The following is a 21,689-nucleotide window of genomic DNA, read 5'->3' on the forward strand; positions in this document are numbered from 1 at the left end:
ACAAAAGACGCGCGGCGCCAAAGTTCAAACCCTGTGAAACATTACGGACGCATCCAGACCAACATTCTCATTTAAATGAGTGGACAATAATTCGCGATGTGAACTGCCCCTGCCTAGGCAGCTAAACTCTGAGAAAGCGAGGCTTCTGCAACCACGAAGTCTGGATGCGAGGATAGGATAGGATATAATATAATATAACATAATATAATATAATATAATATAATATAATATAATATAATATAATATAATATAATATAATATAATATAATATAATATAATATAATATAATATAATATAATATAATATTAATATAGATTTTTGCATATTGCATGATATAGTATACAACGGTATACATAACAAAAAGCTGAAATTAAACTGACTTTCCCTGAATCACGCAAACGCTCACCAACACCAATTTTGAATTGTTTCAGGGCCCCTTTAAAGGGCCCTGCCACTGGGGCCTTTTGGGTAAACAGGCAAAACAGGGTCCAAATGGTCCTACAGGCTGAGTTTTCCGTACCAACATGAAAAATACAACGGTTAGGTGTATTCAACCTTGAGGCGGCCCTTTGTGGTATCATCAGACAAATTTTTAGCAGGTAATGCTGTCATCATATAGAAGTTATATTTTTCGGTGACATTTTTGGTGCAACTTTAAGCCTAACAAAAAAGAAGGACGTCAACGCGTAATTCACAGCACGTGACAAGACAGACGATAAGATCAGCTTCTTGAGAAACAATTGACAAGCATAGTTCCACCCCCCCCCCCCCTTCCGTTCCTTACTTTCCTTTTCCATCCCTATTTTGTACGTCGACTTCTTTAAGGCAGCGCTCATCAACACCTGCTTTGTCGCCCGAAAAACCATAAGCTAATATTGCAGCAGGCGCTTCGTCGAAGTTTTCTGAATGTCAGCCCCGAAGGCAATTTACGCGCCGAGCGGCACGCGACGAGCAATTCACGGGAGCTCGTCAACGATCCTAACCTCGCACAAAAGCCCCATAAAAAGCTCCGCGCGGTGCACGGCCGACCATTGTTCGGGAAGCCAGTGCAGCCGGCCGCGTTCGCGGCGTATTCATGGGACCACGGCGCCACCGATCGTTCGCCCTTGAAAGGCCGCCCACAAAAGCGCTACGCCCCGCAAGGCCTAAATGAGCGGGCACCGCGCCTCGCAGCACCGTCACGTCGAAGACGCGACACGCCTTGTCGGCCGGTTCGCGTGAAGGCACGAGAAGCGGGGACGCATCAGAGGAGAAAAGGAGTGAGTGATAATCAGCGAGTGATGCGCTTGAAGGAAAACTTACGTCAGCTACCGGGGCAACGAAAAGAAAGACGCTAAGAGGTAACACTTTTAGGGGCATAAAACGGGCACCTTGGATCAGGGAAGAAACTCGGGTGGATGACGTCATAGCTCAAATTAGGAGGAAAGGGTGTACTTGGGCTGGGAATGTAATGCGGCGAACGGTGGACGAGAAGGGTAACAGAGTGGCTGCTGAGAGGGGAACTAAAAATAGGGAAAGCCTGTTAACTAGCTGGAGGTATGGATTAAGAAAATTTGGAGGCAAGGTATCCCAAGGGCATCCCAAGGCGGGAATGGTTGCAGGGGCACTGGAAAAGCCGTCGTCCTGCAGTGGACAGACACGTGCAAGAAGGAAACTCACGTCCTAGTATCTCTCAAGCTTTACAAAAAAAAAATGTTGTAGAAGAGACGTCATTTTAAAAACGTCCACAGACAGTGTTGCTTGACTTCTTACAGCAACGGCGGCTAAATCTGGCTATACGCCGCGGGCATTTTTTACGGCTTTCCGACAGAACTACGGCTTTCCGACAGAACGAAACTACCAGTGGAGAATGCGAGAGCGGCTGATTTGCAACAGATTTCGCGGCGTCAGAAGGTTTCTTCGGCGTTTGCAGGCCACGGCGTGCCTTATCAGTTTCTCTTTGAACGGAAGTAGCGGCGGAGAAGGCGAGGCAAAACAGGGGATAACGGGAAAGCGCAGTGTTCTCCCGGGACGCCCTGAGATGGCGGGAAAGGTTTAAAAAAAATGACGTCAGGGCCCCTCTTGAGATCGCATATTAACAGTGGAGCTGCTAACAAACAAACACACAAACAAACAACACCAGCACCACCTGTAAAGGGTGCACCACTGCAGATAGGGTATTGCAGCAGTGAAGCCGGCTTCTGCGCCTGCTCGAGTGTGCATACAAGGAGAATATGCGTATGCGCACCGTTTATTATACCATTTTAAAGGTGATAGTCTTTCTTGGGCTACTAAATCTTAAAAAATCGCCGCAGCTTGCACTGCTGGTACAAGGATGGAGAAACAGAGGAGATGGGGGTCGAACTAGCTTCTTCCCCGTAGGATCTGCTGTCAGTGTGGGGCACCGATCAGAACGGCCTCGTAAAATCCGGGTAAACTTGGCCTCACCACTCCACACTTAGCCTAGCCGAGCTAGAGCATCGCAAAACCTAGCAAAACGTAGCAAAACGTAGTAAAACCGGAAGAATCGAGGTGGACCCTGAGCTCCGCTCTTTCTCCAGCCTTGCACTAGTAGCGCAATCTGTGCCAATTTTTTATTCTGCTGCAGCAGTGTGTGTACAGAATGTATTTGCCTTTCTTTACGCTTGTAGTAGTTCTATACTAAATTCCCCTAAGAAAATAGAGCGAAGAAATCAAGCCCAACCCCCACCCCTCTGATGTGTGTGTGTACATACATACATACATACATACATACATACATACATACATACATACATACATACATACATACATACATACATACATACATACATACATACATACATACATACATACATGCGCACATACATACATACATACATACATACATACATACATACATACATACATACATACATACATACATACACACACATCGGTGATACGTGTGATATAGAACCACGTTCCTCATCTTTAAACTCTTAACCTCTGTGGAATGTCAGAGTGAACATTTTGCGTGTGTATGTCTCCATCATGGCTGCGATGGTAACGCTGAATGTGCCGCGTTCCCGTGAGACTACTCCGTGATCTCAGAACTCCGTTCAACTTGAAGCGAACATTTCCTCGAGTATACTTCAACATTTTCTTTTATTACCAAACTCCTGAACTTGCTTGCGACTCCATTTGTCACCATATTTTTTCTTTTTCTGATTTTTCCCTCTTTCTATCTTCCCTTCTTGCTTTTATTTTTCTTTTCTCAATCATTTCATTTTTCACCTGACGTAGCATGTCAGGCTCTTTGCTGGACAAACCTCGTCAGTATCATTAAATCATTCTCTCTCTCTCTCTCTCTCTCTCTCTCTCTTTCTCTCTCTCTCTCTCTCTCTCTCTCTCACACACACACACACACACACATACACTTGCGTGTGTAGGTTTGCGCGTGGTTCCACACTTCAAAAGCTGTAAGAGCGAGAATGAAAGAAGGCTAAAATCTACATTATGAGGTAAGCAAGACGCACAAAAAATAGCGAGAAGAAAAGTCGAAGACTGGGGAAGAAGGGGTAGCTTCTTTAAAGCCGAGGCTTTAAAGCCGCCAAATTATTCTGAATAGGGGCAACGGGACGAAAGGACGACGTCGTCGCCGCCGCCGCCGCCACCGCGTCGGAACACAATGCGTGGTCGCCGCGTGCTTACAGGCGGCACAAAGGAGCTGCGGATCCTTGCCTCCATCCTTCTCCTTCTTATCCTTATCCTCCTCATTCTCTTCCTCCTTTCTCTCCCTCTTGGCTCCCTCCTCTTGTGTACGGCGCCCGTGTTTACGCGCCGAGATGTCTAACCTCGTTTCATTTGCTCTCGGCCGCGCATTCATCGCTGGTTGTCCCGGCCCCTCGTGCGCTCAGCGCCTTCTTCACGGTCGGATCGCTCCTCCCGCATCCTTGTACGCCTTCGCGCAGTGGGTCGAAAAATCTTCCCGGAGCGACAGTTTAGCCTTTTTCGTCGGTCTCTCGCTGGCCACCCTTTTCGCTGTGACCGATCGAATACCCCTGTCACACGACAAGCCTTATGTCATTGAAAGTGAATTACTTCAGCTGTTAGTGACATTCGGTTTGGCCGTGCGGGCCTACACGGCGAAACGAATGTTATCTGATAGTGATAGCGGTGACGATTACGAGCTCGCAAAATTGCAAGATTATAGTTCAAGTCCGTCTCTCGAATGTTTTCATACATAATATATTTTTTTAAAAACACGACATCATTATTGTTTTCAAATTAAAAGGTGACATAAGTAGAGATCACAAGCCGAGACAAGCCCGCAAGAAATCCGTGTCAGGGTACCAGTGAAATTCTGTAAGCACTGTAAATTTTGCGAGCCCTTGTTTGGTTTTCTTTATTTAAAAACACGAGCTTTATGAAAGGAAAATATAAGTTTACTGACAGTTTTTAGAAATAGTATTCTGGGGCATATTACTCAACGTTCTTGTCTAGCGAGGCGCCACTGCTGTCGAGGCTACTCTTTTGGGCACTGAATAAGCTTCCAAACCTCATTTAACAGCTAAATGCCATTCGCCTCAAATGTCATTCGGTACTCTCGTGTAGCGCCGAGTGACATCTGCTCTAAATGTGATTATATCTGCTGTGTGACTGGGGTATGATAAAGCTTTCACTACTCTTCAGCCACATCTTTTCTGTTTACGTTCGGCCCGCTACGTCGGCCTTGAGTTAGGCCTAACTGACGTTGTTCTTTGAGGCCTAACGGCGGAAAGCGCTTTCCGCAGATTGAAGTAGGATACGTTTGGCGTCGCGTCTTGGCAGGTAGTGAACATTAAGCGTAAATATAATCCCAAAGAGGCGTTCGGTTGTGGCTTTTAGTCCAAGAAACGAGAGGGCGGCGGAAAATAAACTAAAGGAAAAAGGACGATGACGACGCTTTACGCGCACATCTGAAGCCACTGCGATTCGAATCAACCTCGCCGACTCTGGCACGTACCCATAAGGTGTATAGAAAACAAGGCCCTTAAAACTGTTTGAAACTCACTCCTTCTAGTTTCAATCAATCAATCAATCAATCAATCAATCAATCAATCAATCAATCAATCAATCAATCAATCAATCAATCAATCAATCAATCAATCAATCAATCAATCAATCAATCAATCAATCAATCAATCAATCAATCAATCAATCAATCAATCAATCAATCAATCAATCAATTGCTTTTAACGCGAGCACCAGGAATATCAACCAAATAAATATGAACCCGTATTGTACATCCTGTGCGCGCAGTTTGAGGGTTAGAGATGTGCCACATGTGTGCCAGCTGTATTGTGCAATGCTTCAGAACAAGGCATGTGTACTGCTATCGCAAGGTTGCCGCAGCAAAATTGTCTCTTATTTTGTTTATTTTGAGAACTCAGTTTAGGCCTGCAAAGAAATTTAAGGATTTCCCCGTTTGTGATGTATGACGTAGTTGATGTTGGCGAAACAGCCATTTTATGGCATTCAACACGAGACTGAGAGGCGAGAGAAAACATTGTTTCAGTGATTTAGCGGGAGAAATAACGGTTCTCAGCCGTGTACAGCACCGAGAAAGTCCTGAACAAATCTTCGCGCCATTTCGGCCATACTTGTCCGACTTCACTGAGGCCCATTTTACTCGCATAAGATTATTTAAATGATGGCTTTAGTGAGACGCGGCAGCCAACGCTCGGTGAAAAAAACAGAAACGTTATCAGCGGGACTGCAAGAGATTTGAGATATTCGAACGTCCAAATAGCGTACGTATACGTTTCTACTTTCTACACTTTGAAGCAGGGAAAACTCCGAGGGATGTTACTGAAGTTTCTGAGCTTCGCGTGGTATGATTTAGTGACATCGCTAGACAGAATTTGCAGACGTCAAAATCATAATTGCGCACCATGAAGTGATTTTTGCGAAGTTTGCAATTACACAATAGCCTTGTCGTTCTTTTGGGGCATACGTCGGAGATTTTTAACAACCTGTGGCAAGCCCTTTTGGATCGTCACGTGACCATTTGGCCGCCCTTAACTTATCTTAATTTTCTCTCAGTTATTTGGTACGCTACATTTACGGAGCGGGTTGTTCCTGAGGGGTTATGTTTTAGAGCGAAAGCTCTGCTACGCTACATCTCTCACGGTCATTCATCGCGTCGCAGTGACCTTCAGCCACCGGCGTGCATGCTGCGCCTTATCGCTTCGATAGCTCGGAGCTTTGCCGCTGACAGTAAAACATGGACAGACGCAGAGTCCTCCAACGCTTCTAATAGGTAAGGGTGAAACGTCTGCTTGAACTGCGCTTTATCGGCCAGGAGCAGTTCGGCCGTCGCTGAGTACTGTTCAGGACAAGCGAACCTCGTGACTAAACGAGTTTAACGAGGGATATATGAAAACACTGCGCTGACTCAGTTTACAGGAGTGGAAACTAAAACCCGTGCCACACGTGCACGAAAAATGACATTAAGTGCTTAATGCCTTAATGCCATTAATTCGCTGCTACACGCAAAAAATCTTATGCCGTTCGCTCAAACGTTATTTTTGGTTTAAGGAGTTCCGCACATCTCATTCGCCTTTACGAACGCCTTAAATCTGCCTACTCTCGAACGCGATGAGCACCAAATGAAACCAACAAAACTCTCAGCACCAGAGTGTTGACGCGGAAACGTGGCTGAACTTAGAAATCAGACATTTTTTTGTGAACTCGTGGTGGCGAACTTATCATGACGAAGTTCACTGAAACAGTGGCGAAAGGCAATACATCGTGTTACTCGTATCTTCGAATTTTTCGGATTTGGCTACCGCTGGCAGGCGACGGCAGCTGCTGAAGCCACTTTGAGAAACAGAGAACACCATTTTTTTAGAAAACACTATTTCTCATAACGTTTTCTTTCACAAAAAAAAAAACATTTTGAACCCTTGTAAGACGTTTTTCTCTACGTAAAAAACTTCCAAAATATGAGTGGATTTCTCTTTTTAAACGTAATCCGCATCATGTCTTTTACATTAATGCCTTTGCGTTTTCGCGTGTAGCAGGACCGGCCCAAATAACGTAATTCGGTATCTTAAGGCATTAAACACTTAATGTCATTTTTTCGTGTACAGCCGGTAAAACGCTTGTCTATAACAGCGATTTCAACTTCAACCAGCTACATCCGAAAACTGCCGAAATATACTCGTTCCAAACATGTCGGAGGCAAAAGCGAAGGGCTAAGACTTCAGAATTCCGCAGTAGTTTTATTGAAACCCCGCTCCGGCGGGGCAGGATAGGGCTGAGAGTACGAACGCTGTGTTATAGACAAGCCTTTTACCGGCTGTACGTGTGGCACGGGTGTAGGCAACACACGACGCATGCACAGGAAAGCCCTGCTTTGCCGGCTGCCTTGCCGCCGCTGTGTTCCTCAGTCTCCCCATCAAGCCGTGCCGGCTGGACTGTAAAAGCTTAATTTAATCAACCAATTCAGGTTGCTAGACGGCAGGCTTGCGAAATCTCTAGCAAAACGGAAATCTCAAGCAAATTTTCAAAACACGCTGTAAGCATAGTCTTTGCTTTCGCGCGTGATAACTGGGTTTAGAAGTGTTAAAGGAGCCATGCAGACAAAATAAAGGTTTGCTTTATTCGAAAAATTTCATGTTTTATAATGCCCCCAGCCCTTTTCCGGCAAAAAGCGATGCCGTGTCCACTGAGAAATTAATCAATCTAAGTGAAAATTTTGATTCTCCTGCCAAATGGTTTGATTTCGTGACGTCAGCAATGAAGTCATAAGTGCGCGTATTCAAACGAACTTCCACTGCTTCATTCGGCTCTGCAACCTCGCTCGCCGTGAGTCCTAACAAATGGCGCTCCCATACTGAGCCGCGCACCGTTATTCGTCGTTGCTTTGTTTTAGATGCGACTGCATCTCATTCACTCGCCTTGTCCCTTCATACGGCGTTGTTGTTGTCCGTCCACACCCTTCCCCCATTCTCCTTGCCACGCGAGCTGCGCTCTCCGCCGCTCACCCCCTCTCCTCTCCGATAGCGAACACTCTCTCGCGAGGGGCATTAGATTGGATTCGATTGGCTTGGCTTGGCTTGGCTTGGATTGAATTAAAGTGGATTGTGTTGGATTGTGTTGCGTCATAGCCGTGGCAGGGGGTTCACGGCACGTTTCACGCGATGGGAGAATCAACCTAACGGAAACAACAACGGAACCCTCTATGCGTCGACAAAAAGAAGCAAAAAACGCGATTTTTTGCAATGCGTGAAGCACGGAGCAAGAATTTTTTTCTCCGTGGCGCGAAGGAACTTCATCAGTGCTGAGTTTCTTTGAAGGATGGAAATTAGAAAAAAAATGCCCATTCTATCTTGTAACTCCTCACACTTGCTGACAGTATCTAAACATAAACATGGAGTGAATAGCAAAATTACATTATATTTCTACGTTAGACCGAGCATGAAACGCAGGCCAGCACAAACATTCCACGCCTTTCGACAAGACATCACGCAGCTCCCGTAAGGCTGCTTCCCCTCTATAGGACTCTTGCTGCAGTGAAGCAACATTTACAGAAAGACGCTGCACGAAATAATTTAGAAAAACAAAGTCGGCGCAAGTTTTGCTGGAAGTTTCCAAAGTAACGGATGTGTCATGAAGGTCTCGTGATGAGTCGCCGTAAAGTTAGAAGGAGGTGACGTCATCGCTGGTAGTGACGCCAGCAGTTGCGCCTTCGAAGCTCAGACGATGTATGTTGATTCCAGGACACAAATGAGTTTCCCTCCAAAATATGACGTTATTTTCCTACAAGAGCGGTCCTTACTAAGCACATATTATTCAAAGCAATTAATTAAGTTGCATAATTTGTGGGTTGATGTTAGGGGACGTCAACCATGTTCACGGTTGGGGCTTTTTAATATATGCTAATGATAAATGCTAATTGTGCAATTTATCACTGCTCTGACGTACCGGATTTGGACGATGCGTCACCAAGTCACTTTACTCGATAACAGCGCACCAGTCACATCCATTGTTTTTATCGTAGAGTCACACTATGCGCGGTCCTACTATTTAAAGTATTATTGTATTAACTGAACAGGGGAGCATTGAACATTTCGTTTACGGGTCAGCCTACAACTATAATACTTGACGGTCAACTAAAATGCCGCGACGCCCAGCGTTGACCCACCAACTAGCTACAACCACATAGCTCAGGTTCTGCCTATTCTGCACGAAGAATTGTTTCTTTTTTGCTATTTAGTAATTTTTTCCTTTGAGGAGGCTTCCCACCTGAGTTCAGGCTCTTCGCCTGCTTTATGCGCTTATTTCTCTGTCTCGCCATTCAAGTTCGATAGGGACGCCGCGAAAAAAAAAAAAAAAGAAATTCGAAATCAGCAGCTACCGGCTTCTGCCTAAACACTATTAAAAATTGCTCCATGGACTAAGGCCGGAAAGCCTGCGTTTCCAGAGGTTGCCAAGTGCAAGTAACAAACTGTTGGACCAACAGGACCAGGAGCTCCAGCAAGGCAATTGTCAAATGTGCCATTCTCTTCGCAGCAAACAAGCAAAATAAAGGTGGCACTGTTTGGTTCGCGCGCTTGATATAGGCCTGATAATAGTTGCGAAAAAAACAAAAACAACAATAACAAAAACGGAAACCGGGCCATCTCCACTAACGTGAAACCTGGGGAGGGGCGAAGCATGCAGTGTATAAGTGTGTGATGTGGTTTCGGTGATGCGGTTTCGCTGTATGATGCGGTTTCAAAGTTACGACGAAGGGTATAATGCGGTTTCGATGCAGAGCACTTGGTGTTTTAGGCCTTTGCGCCTTGGCGTTTTTGCCCACAGAGATGAAACCGTTGGGAGGTAGAGGTATACAGCTTTGCTGTAAAAGTAACGTGTCTTTGAAGCACGAAGCGTTCTAGCGCGAGACGTTGAAAAACAAGTGTCCCGGCGTGTTCTTTTAGTACGTGTTTTTGTCCATAAAGATGAAAAGGTTCAGCGCGAGGCGTTGGAAAACCAGTGTCGCGATGTGTTCTTGTAGTACGCGTTAAGTTCTAGCGCAAGGCAGTGGAAAACGAATTTCCCGGTGTTTTAGTACCGTGACCACATGAAACGCCGACTGGCCGAGCCCTTAAGGTTCTTCGCCCTTAAAAACAGACGAGCCACACGGGGCGCCAAAACAGCACGAGAGCAGATCCAGTCTCGTCACGTTTGAGGAATTCGCGGTTACTATTCATCGTAACTATTACGTGCAGTTAACCAAACGGTAAATATCTGCATGCCGACCCGGAACTTTGTACTGCGTGCAAGAAACAGTGGCCAACCTAGTTTTCACTGTTTTGCGCACTGTTTTTGTAGAATCACGTACATAGCGTCGATAAACGATCAGACTTCGCTTGACCAGTGCAATTTATGCAAACTCAGCCCCGAAGTAGTGAAAAAAAAAGGGGAAAAAATGAAGTGAAGAGAACGTGACAGAAAAAAGGAAAGGAATTAAGAGAAAAATAAAGGGTAACTAGGCGCGAGAACCTGGAAGAATGAAGGAAACAAAAATAAAACCAAACCCAGGAAAGAAAACGAAGGCTTGCGCGCGCTTGAGAGAGATAAAGAGAAAGAGAGATAGAGAGATAGAGAGATAGAGGGGGAGAGAGAGCTTATAGCGGGAGAGAGAGAAACAGAAAGAGGGAGAGCAATGCCACATAGAGAAGGTTTGGTGGAGTTGAGAGAGTTATACAGAGAGAGAGAGAGAGAGGAGGAGGAGGATGGGGAGCGGGATGGAGAGAGAGAGGGGGTAATAAGGTGGCCTTGATTACGGCACATCCGCGAAATGTGCTTCTTGGTGGCGTGAAACGCATATTCCGGGTAAAAGCAGTTTGGAGTAGTTAACAGCAGGGGGGGTCCGTTACCAGTTCGTAACGTGGTGAATATCAGCAGGGTGACGCATGAAAAGGGGAGCGCAGTGATTTGCGAGAAATAAAGTCCAGCGCAACGTAAAAAAGAAGAAGAAAAAACACCACGGTGCCTTTCGACGTTGAGAAACGGACCCCATTAAATATTCATGGGACGAGTGAAGTTCTAAGTGAAACCTCCTTCGCGCACGGCTATAACCCCACACCGTGATGTGCAGGCGCAAGCTCAACGAGTGCGTGGCACTATTAGTGAAATGGCGGACGTACGTGTGTACGACACCCTCAGACTTCTGCCTTTTCCGCAGTAACACGAAAAAAACTAAAAAAAAAAAAGAACGCAAAGGAGTCCTCAAAATAGGTGGCCAAATAAACAACGCGCACGCCTCTCTGAGATTGTATGTTTTCAGTGGTGTATTCTTGTTAGCACGGCTTTCTTTTTCTGCAATTTTTTTCGGTGCGTCTCGCATTGGTGCCAACTTCGGTGCCTTTCAAATCTGTCGCGTGTTTCTGTGCGTGGTAACTAGGAGTCGCTACTCGTTTTTTACACCCCCCCCCCCCCTCCCAAGAACTTTTCGCTCCTGGCTTTTCAGCCAGTGCTTACACTTCAAATTTATTATTCTTTGCTGTCGCCTAAACTGTACAACACCATTCATTTTAGTTTGCTTATTTATTGTAGCGCCGACAAAAATGTAGCTCCAAAAGCTTGGAAAACTGCAAAAAATAAAGCCCTATTTATTATTCAGTGGTTTGCTTTTTTGATAGGCTTTAGTAGGCCGAGACAGTAATTTCCTGCGCTGAGAAGACTCAATGAGACAGTAAAACTTGCAATTAGCTTCGTTCTCTGGGGCATTACCTTAATTTAAACAGGCTGGATAGCCCTTTCGTTGCGGCGCTGGAGAAATAAATTGGCTAAGATGCCCTCACCAGTTATCGTCAGGTGTTGTATATAGGAAACTACGCCCCTAGTGATAAATGTTGACGTTCTATTCTGTTGTATCCTTAGCACTCATCTGCTTATATTTGGAGAGAGTCGCCTGAAATATCTTGTGTTGACTTTTAGTGCGTCGTTCTGCTTAGTTCTCCTTTTTTGTTTGTTTTCAGGAGCCCCGCATTTAAATTATGCGCTTGCCGTAGTTCGTTTCTCTTACGTCATTCTTCGCTGTTTGTCGATATTAAAAAGAACCCGCCGCGGTAGCCTATGATCTGAAGTCTTGCGTTGCTGAGCATAAATTCGCAAGTTCGAACTAAATCTGTGATGGCTGTTCTCCTCCTTTCTTTTTTCTTTCTTTCTCTTTTTCTTTCTTTCTTTTTCTTGCTTTCTCTTTTTCTTTTGTTGTCTTTTTCTTTCTCCTCTTCCTTCCTTCCATTCCTTCGACCTTTCTTTATTTCTTCCCTTATTTCGTTTTCTCGAGTCCTTCCTTGGTTCCTTCATTTTTCTTTCTTTCTTTCTTTCTTTCTTTCTTTCTTTCTTTCTTTCTTTCTTTCTTTCTTTCTTTCTTTCTTTCTTTCTTTCGTTTCTCTTTCTTTTTTTCTTTCTTTCTTTCTTTGTTTTTGTGTTCTGTATTCCCCCTTCCTTTATTTCTCTTACTGACGCAAATTACAGGCACGTTCTGCGCTCACAAACTTTCAGCGCGCGCTGCGGACTAAATGATTATGCAGCCCTTCGCAAAGCTTCTTCCCCAAGCATTTACTTAGCCTAAAGATTTATCCGCTTCTACTTTTGACCTTATGTTCGCGTTTGTAGATATTATGGGATGGTATAGATGTTCTACTTAGCTTGAAAATCTTTCAAGGTAAGGCTAGCATAAACTGGGACCTGGAACAATAATGTTTGCTGGCAAAACCATTAACCAAGCAATTCCCTGTAACAAACAGACGTACTAAACCCCATCTTACCCAGACTTCTCCCCCCCCCCTCCCTCCACCGGGCTTTAAATATAATGCGCGCAGCCCTGCATCGACCAACCTCCACCGGGTGGCGTAAACGTCTGAGTAAACGTCGGAATAAGACCCTCAAAAGAAACGAGCAATAAACGCAATACGGAAAATGTCTGTGCACCGAACGCTGAATATTTGCTTAGACCATTTTTCACTCAAAAAAGGCTAAATTCGCACGAGTGATACATTGAGGAGAAACTAAAAAGAGCATCGGCACTTCTATGACACGCATTCGATTGGCTGAGAAGTAAAAAAAAAACAGCTTTGAGTTAGCAAACTATGAGTAACTCATGGCGCGGTGCCAAGAGGCGTATACGATTTCCTCGACAACAAATGGCCGTCTGAGCGCACCTATCTGTCCCTCGTTCGGCTATGTACACGCACATGAAGGAAGCAAGCCTGAGAAGGCAGCAGATGTATGATTCCGCGAGGGCGCCAGACGATGGGCGACGTGGTGATGGTATCGGGTGGTACTAAGCGAGCCGCGTCTGTCAAGAATAGTTGATCGATCGCCGCGATGCGTTGCGCGGTTTCGGGAGGCAAGGCCCGTTGGGCAAGACTTGTGATGCGGACATCGCCAAGAAAAGCTACGCGACGAGTATACTTACAGAGAAAAATAAAACAAAACAAAAAAGATGTCGCCCTCCTTATCTTCCGCGCTAATGTGGCGAAGTTAGGGTTAACACACTGTGTGGTGCGGGGTGATTGGCGGTGGCGTTGTCCAAATAAACTTGCGACGTGTGATCACTGTTGTCGATATCCCTTTTGTTGCGACGTGTAGTTCAGAGCTTTGGTCGCCATCTAAGTGCTGCCATCTCTCGGGGAACGGATGGTTTCACAAGCAGCAATCGTGGCCTCCGAGATTTTCTGCCGGCGGCGCGCCGTTGCTGCCGTTGCTGCCGGCGGCGCGCCGAGCTACAGCGCGCCGCCGGTAGCCGATCGCGCCGGCCACGCAGCAATACGTTTTGCCCGGGGTGGCTTGCAGAATCAGGCAGAATTTCATGTAACACCTGACGCCCTTCCATCTCGCGCGCGTCTCAAAGCGCGCTGCGTGTATCGACAACTCTGCGTGAAATTTGGGACGTCGAAATATACTGTTAGTCTCGGTAAACGCGTGGGACTTCCATTGAACGCCAGGTAAAAATTCAGGTAAAAAGAAAAACGTCCCGTCGGCAACCCCAAATACGGGTAGCGGGAAATTGGGATTGGGAAAAATAGAAAACGTAGAACTACATTAAGGTCCGCAGCGGTGGCTCAGTGGCTAAGGGGTTGTGCTGCTGAGCCCAAGGACGTGGGTTCGATCCCAGCTGTAGTGTCTGGTTTTCAGATGGAAGCGAAAAAAAAAAACCGCCCGTGTGTCGAGATTTATGCGCAACCTAAAAATCTCCAGGTGTTCAAAATTATTCCGGAGCGCTGTCTCATAGCCCACATGTTGCTTCGGCGCATAAAAAAACACCAAAATTTGATTTTTTTTTTGCATTAAGAAGTGAGGTAAGCATACGAATAGAAAAAGGTCAGAAGAAAGAACGAAATAAATTAGGAAAACTTCATAAGCCATTCCAACCCTCTGCAAAGGTGGACATATGCGGTGCCCCTTTACGACGACAGAAGAGGCGGTAAATTCAAAATGGAGAACAGCCACTTGTCTTTGACTATGGGACTGCTGCCCCGAGGAGCCGGAGAAACTAGGCACGCAAGCGCTTGGAACGCCGACAATGAGAGGGCGGTGCGAGCGTAAACATAAGAGCACATTCTCAGGAGACAGACACATTACCCACACTGGCTAGACTACACTGCGGGTACCCCACGTTATGTTCACCTTTTTGCCCGCACTGCCGGGAGAGGGCGGACGCGTACCACACAGTTTGGGCATGCCAGTACATACCAACAGTACACCCACTCACAAACACGTCAAGAAGCAGTGGGAGGCCACCCTGCGCAGCGATGACCCTGCCTGCCAGCGATGGCTGGTACAGAGAGCCATAGCGGCGTTGGAGGCCAGTGGAATCCCGGAATTGGGATAGCCACCTTCTTTCCTCCCTCTTTTTTCTTTTCTTTTGAATAAAGATATTTTCAATCAATCAATCCCCCAGGGGTTGTACAGGGCAAACTTTCACAAACCTTTACAATGAACTGAGGCTTTACTGAACTTGAAAATGGTGTCTGTTGATAACTAATCTCCTCAAACGGCATATTCCAGTGACGAGGCGGATAACCTTGAGGTTCACGATTTCCCGGCGAGGTTTTCAACCACCATCATCTGATTCCCGTAGCGTCGGGAAAACTAAGCAGCCGTATTAGTTACGAATGCGGGGGAATTATGGGCTTACGCACCCGCATCCGGCTGAGTGCGGATTCGAACGCCGCGCGCCTTCGCAGCCAATGGGAACGTTTGCCTCCCTTTTGCGCTAAATATTTCCCATTAAGGACACATCGAACCCTGCGCACGTTAATGGTTTGTCGGCACTCTGTAAACAAGTATATATAAAAACATGACGGGGAAAAAACGACCAACGAACCAATCCAGGAAAACTAAACAAAAATACTCCTGAACCCCCTGCTTCCTAAAAAAACCCGACAAAACTAGAAAAAAAGCTTCGATTCTCAACGTGATATCACAGAACGCAGCGACAAAAAGAAACAAAAGGAAGAGAAAGGCCGTAAACGCCACGTGTGGTTGCGTGCTGTGAGCAAGGGTGGGCAAAAGAGGAGGACGTGAATTAAAAGCAAAAACGTCCCAGAGAGAGAGAGAGAGAGAGAGAGAGAGAGAGAGAGATGAAAGGAAGGGCGTATTTCCTGTTGTTTTACGGAGAGGAGGAAACTACAGAGTGTACGTACGGGGTCACGCCGGCATTATCGATTTTGCTATTAAAGAAAGCGCAGGCACCGTGCCCTGAATCGGTAGGACGAAAAGGTGAGGGAACGTGCACGCAAACGGAAAAGAGAGAGAGAGAGAGAGAAAACGGCGGGCGAGGGAAAGCGAGCGAACAGGAAGCACTAAATAACTAACGGAGAGAAATAGATACAGGCTGTTCAAAGCGCCGCTCAAGAGGGCATTGATTCAGAGTGCCTGTCGGTCTCGCTCGCGAAGGGCTTGGCTCGGATTCCCGAAAAAAGCCAAAGCCGCAGCCGAGCGGAGACAGGCGTCTGTTCACAAATCACCGTTTTTTGTCGCCACGGACACGGTGCGGCCGGAAGACAATCGCCTCTTCGACAAGCCGCCTCGCCACGTAGGCGCCTCCATAATCGCGGTATGCTTCAATATGGGCCCTCTTTTGACGAAAGATCCAACCGCGACTCACGCGGAAGACGGCAACTGGCGGCGAGGTTATACATTGTCTCTTTAAGGGTCGCTACATCAATATTTTCATTGCAGGTGGAATACATCCTAACGTCAAAAATCACCGCGAAGGAAATAAGAATTAGAATTTTTGTTTGTGAAATGAATTGGCGGGATATTTAAATATGACAACTGATTGCCGTAGTCCCGTGGAGAACGTAAATCCCTATATCGATATGCTTATCTCATCTATCCCCCAATTTATCTGTTTTCCGTTAAACTTCTCAACTCGTCTCTGAGTAGTCATTGTACTACCTTGGCTATGCACCGGTTATCAGTTGTACGCATTCCATGTCCCGCCCAACTGTACTTATTTTATCTTTATTGGAACTAGGCTGTGCTCCACTCGAGTTTTTTTCCTTGATGCAAATGGTCATTTCCTATCCTGAAGCGTCACCCCATCCATTCATATTTCCATGGCTCGTTGAGATCAGCTGAGTTTTCTCGCGATGTGCTTAGTAGGTCCTTAAGTTTGTTCCTTATTAAGTCATCGCTGCGGGTACGCACTGGTTGTATACCTTTTATAGGTTGTATTCACTGGCGAGGCGCGCATGCAGGCAACCATGTGAGTGCGCCGTCACTGGTTACGTCGGGCTCCGCGGGGTGGCGCTACTTGTCCCTGCTAAGCACATGACGTGTGTTGGACGTTCCAAACCATAGCCCAACGAACGAAAAGTAATGTTTCGACTCCAATGTGAGTGCGAATAACATCATCTCTGTTGACACTACTGTAGAGAATCGGGTTGAAACGCAGCAGACGACCCACGCCGGTGTTATTTTCTTCCTGAGGAGGGCGGGGTGCAGTGGCACAAGCCGCGCCATGTCCGTGGCGCTTCGGCAATGTGCGTGGCCGCTAGGGTTGCCAAGCGAAGAAATTGACAGCTAGACTTTTCAGTGAATACCGTCTATATACTGTTGCTTCCTTTGCAGTGTTTGCCAAGTGGTCTTCTCGCCACCGTAATTCTACGCCTGATTCCCTTCTGGTAGTTTAGATCTCCGCTGAAAACTCGTCCAGCATGTTATCCAGCTTTTCTGTAATTTCCGTCTGGAGTTGCATTACCTGCTGATGTTGTAAACTAGAAAAGGGATGGGAGTGGGAGCAAGGTGATGTGAAAAAAAAAACTGTGGTAATTTCTCCGTACCTGTTTTACTAAAAGGCATCCAGAAGTTCGTTTCCCTTGCCTTTTTTATCGAGGCAAAGGCGCTGGGAACCTGAATGCGTGTAGGTCATATAAAAGCAGTTGTTTTAGTTGCTGAGGTAAAAGAGGTGCGTTACAAACAGCATTCAGAAAGCTACATTTCGGGTAGGATACACGCATTGCGTTAAGGACAGGTACAGCTTCCTCTTCGAAATGACAGCGACCTTACTTGGTCCCAACCATTGCTCTCTATCACTCAATAATTTGTCCGAACTGTAGCAGTTGACGACACGCATGCATTGCATTGTTAAAAGAAAGCAATACGCGCAGTCCGAAACAAAATTTTGAAGCGGAATACTTCCCACCAAAACGCTAATGAGTGTTTGGTGAAGGTACTTCACGACAGCTTCGCTTTCTAGAGCATCAACGGAAATGTTGTCAAAGCTGGAATAATATAATCACGTTGAGGAACATTTTGTCACTTATATATGCTAACTGTGCGTGCAGATTTCGCCGGTATGTCAAGACGTCGGCGCATGCTTGAGATCACTGGGTTTTCGAAATTAGTGCGTAGCCCTCCACTACGGCGCGCTTCACAGCCCAAGTGCAGTTTCAGCGCGTCTAAACCCCGGAATTCGACGTTTATACATTTACAGATTACCTCGTACCAAAGCAGGCAGATTTTGTAAGTCGGCGGCGTCGCAAATGCATATAGACATTGGCTAGAAGCATCTGCTGGCGAATGAAACTTCATGAAACGGCAGCAGGTTCTATTGAAGGAAAAAAGGAAGTTATAAAGAAAAAAAGAGAGAAAGAGAGAAAGGAAGAAGAAAATAAAGGAAGTAAGGCAGGAAGAAACACATAAGAAAATAGAGGAAGAAAGGAAGGAAGAAAAATAAATGAAGGAAAGAAGGAAGGAATAAATATAGAAAGAAGGAAGGGGGGAAGGATCGAATAAAGAAAGAAAGAAAAAGAAAGAAAAGAAGGAAGGAATTGTGAATATAAAACGAATATAGAAGAAAAACGGGAGGAAGGAAGGGCAGAGGGAAGAAAAGAAGGAAGGAAGGGAGAAATAAAGAAAGAGAAATAAATAAGCAATGAAGAAAAGGAGAAAGGAAGAAAAATAAAGAGAAATAATGAGATAATGAAAGAGTAAAAAAAGGAACGAAGACAGAAATAAAGGAAGGCAGTAAGGAGGGGAGGAATAAAGAAAGAAAGAAAGAAAGGAAGGAAGGAAGGAAGAAAGAGAAAAAAAAGAAAGAAAGAAAGAAAGAAAAAAAGATAGCGTGCCAGCAGCGCCCCTCTCGGGCTCGCCTAGCAAAAGAGGCTCCAGAAGACAAGAGGCCCATACTTATACTAGAAAAACTTTCTGCGTAGCCTCGGTGTTATACAACTGGCGGGGACATTTCTTCCCCAAGGAGAATATTTCAGCAGACTTTATTTTCCCGCTGCGCTCCAGAAATCTGTCGCTACGCGGAGACAGCGGTTCGCAACGACGATAACATCGATTTTAATCCCCCTGTGGACTGTCCCCACTCCTAAAGAAAAAAAATAAAGGGGAGGTGTGGATTCTGGCTCCATATTTTTCAGGCCAAGTTTTTAATGCGGGCTGACGTTTATGCCAGAGAAATACGAACACCAACATAGAGACGTCGCCCTAAAGAGCCGGAATGATGGGGAAGACATCGCAAGCTTTGTCGTTCGCAATGTTTGAGCAAAGAAAATTGACTAATAAATCTGAAGATTAACGCTGCATTTCTGCTCCCCGTCGAAATTTGTTAGTCGGTACGAACGCCAAGTACCAGGCCACAAAAGCTCCCAGTTAAAAGCGCATGCCCTGCGGGATCGCCAATATGCCCCGAGGAAAAGAAACGACATTGTAAACTCTACCTCGAACTGCGGTTTTTAAATTATGCAAAGCATTACGTTTAGGCGCATAAACCTAACCTGATTGCTTTATAAGTTCTGTCAGAAACTCAGAGCGAAGCAGTGACGGTAAATCACGTTTTCTGACTGCCGATAGCTGATTCGTGCGTTTGGATAAGGCGCAGATTTTTTTAAAAACGTGCTAAAATTCGCCCTATTTAGAAACTATATCCTGTAAAATAGCCACGACACCCACAGGAAACGGAATTCGAAACACTGAACCTGTCGCATTCGCACTAAAACCCAGCAACACCCGCAACAGCACACTCTCGCGTCCACTTTTGAAGCCACATGAGTGTAGATTTTCTTTGTCTTTTTTTTTACCTATGCTTTAATTCATTCGCTCACGCGACGTGTAGTTCGTTCGAAGAGTATACATTTTCCCGTAACATTTTTATTTATTCCCACTCCCTAAAACTCATACGCTGTAAGCACGCCACACTAAGACTTGTATGGATATTGCATCCTTCAGAAGTATGTACACCTTTTCCCGCCACCACCTGACTTCTGTGAGATGTAGACGAATACCTCACCCTCGCAAAATCAAAATGAGGGAGAAAGTTTAATACAACCCAGTTAAAGTGCAGCAGTACTTCCTACCAGTGGCGTAACCAGCAATATTTTTCAGCGGTGTTGTACGCTGCGGCAAAAAAAAAAGACATCTGAAAAGAAAGATAGCCTGACTGCAAACATCATGCCATTTTCATTTTCTTATATATTTTCTTATTTCGTCTTTACATATAATACAGATGTGGAGTCTAACAGCGTGGACAAAAAAAAAGGTAGAAATGCAGAGGGAACCGAGGGGGAATACGCCACTGAGAAAATGTCGGGGGGGGGGGGGGAGAGGGGGTTGTTCTGACACCGAACTCCCCCCCGGCTACGCCCCTGCTTCCAACCACCGGTACTGGCACGGAGCGAGAGTTTTCGACACTCCAAAACTTGGTTCATCGACAGGAACAACAAACAGCGGTATGAAAACATTAAACGTACGCTTTTTCTTCATTTCAGATCGAAAAAGAAAAACAGACGACGACGTCGCAGCCTCGTGCACGGTACACACGTTCTCGATCCTCCAGATGTGGCAGGCAAAGAAATCTCCCATAGGAGATTTACACGTCCGCCGCGTCTCGTACCGGGAGCAGCAGGCCCGGTATATCGATCAAACTCGAGGCAGCTTGCATGTCGATATATCTCCTCCGTTCCGTCTAGAAGCGAGCCCTCTTTTCGCCGCCTTCTGTTTATTAATCTGTCTGCGGCCTCTCCGGCGAGAAAACGCGTTCCTTTTTTGTTCCCCACGTCTCTGACGCTTTCTTCGCGCTTCGTTTACCATGTCGTTTCGGCTTATTGCATCAGCTCGGCGTAGCGTGGCTTGTCTTGACTTGGCTTGGGTTGGGTTGGCTTGGATCGGCTTGGCTTCGCGTGCTTGCGGCTGCGCGCGTCGATACGTGGTCGATGTGAGGAGGCATCTGCGGCCTCTTTTGGGAATCTTGCTCGCTTCGCGAATCAAGTGTGTTAAAATAAGAGGGAGAAGATTTTCCACACAAACTTAGACTTGCATGTACAGTTGTGAACAAATGAAATGGGAATGCGAAAATATAAACCTGAACACGCTAAATTTAAAAATACTGTTCGTAAAGGCCCAAGAATGGCGCATTCTTGGTATATTTAAAAATCAGCATTGGCCAACCTTGTTACTGTAATTAATCCACGCGCCCATTTGACTTTCACTGAAAGCAATTGCGGTATTTGTGTGTTCTGGTTCGTATTTTTCTGATCGCATTTCTTTGGTCCATGACTGTACGTGTGCGTGCAGAATACTGTCAGTCAACGCAGACTGACACCTAAGAGCACAAAGCAACAATGTTCAAGAAATTAAATGAAAAAAAAAGAATGATACAAACTCGGCTTGATGACGTCATAGCTCAAATGTAAAAGCAGGAATGGACTTAGGGCTGGGCATATAATACGGAAAATAGACAACCGGTAGACCATCTGGTTAACCCAGTGGCTGCCCAGAGACAGGATTAGAACTAGCGGAAGATTACTAGCTCGGTGGAGGGAGTCATTCTGATCATTCGGAAGTAAAGAATAGATTAGGACATCCCAATACAGGAGCCATTGAACTCTTTGCAATTTGCTTACCTAGTTCCCTGTGTAGACGCGGTGGAACGCACGCACTGGATTCTTACTCCCCAGTCGATAAAAACGGCAAGACAGAAACTTGTCGACAGTCGTCCCGTCGTATTTTTGCGTGTCGCACTGCCGTCGTCCTTGTCGTCTTGTCGTCCCGTCTTGTCGCACAGTTGTTGTTTTGTCGTATGCGCCGTCCTTGTCACCCTGTCTTGTCGCCAAGTTGTCCTGTTGTATCTGCGCCCTGTCATGTCGTACATTTGTTCTGTTGTATTTTTCGTAATTTTTGTTGTCCTGTCATGTCGTACACTTAGTCTGCCGTCCTGTCTTTTCACACAGTTGCTTTGCTGCGCTTGTTAT

The 21,689-nt window shown here is 45.8% G+C and overlaps 1 protein-coding gene across 3 annotated transcripts in view; it reads right to left on the reverse strand.

The window, feature by feature from the left end:
- Positions 1-21,689, reverse strand: part of LOC144149439 (neuroglobin-like) — a 350,592-nt gene that overhangs the window by 101,844 nt on the left and 227,059 nt on the right. The gene's annotated exons all lie outside the window — the stretch shown is intronic.

The sequence above is a fragment of the Haemaphysalis longicornis genome, unplaced genomic scaffold (genome assembly GCF_048455015.1).
Source record: "Haemaphysalis longicornis isolate Haplotype H1 unplaced genomic scaffold, Haemaphysalis longicornis Haplotype H1 scaffold_8, whole genome shotgun sequence".
Taxonomy (NCBI): Eukaryota; Metazoa; Arthropoda; class Arachnida; order Ixodida; family Ixodidae; genus Haemaphysalis; species Haemaphysalis longicornis.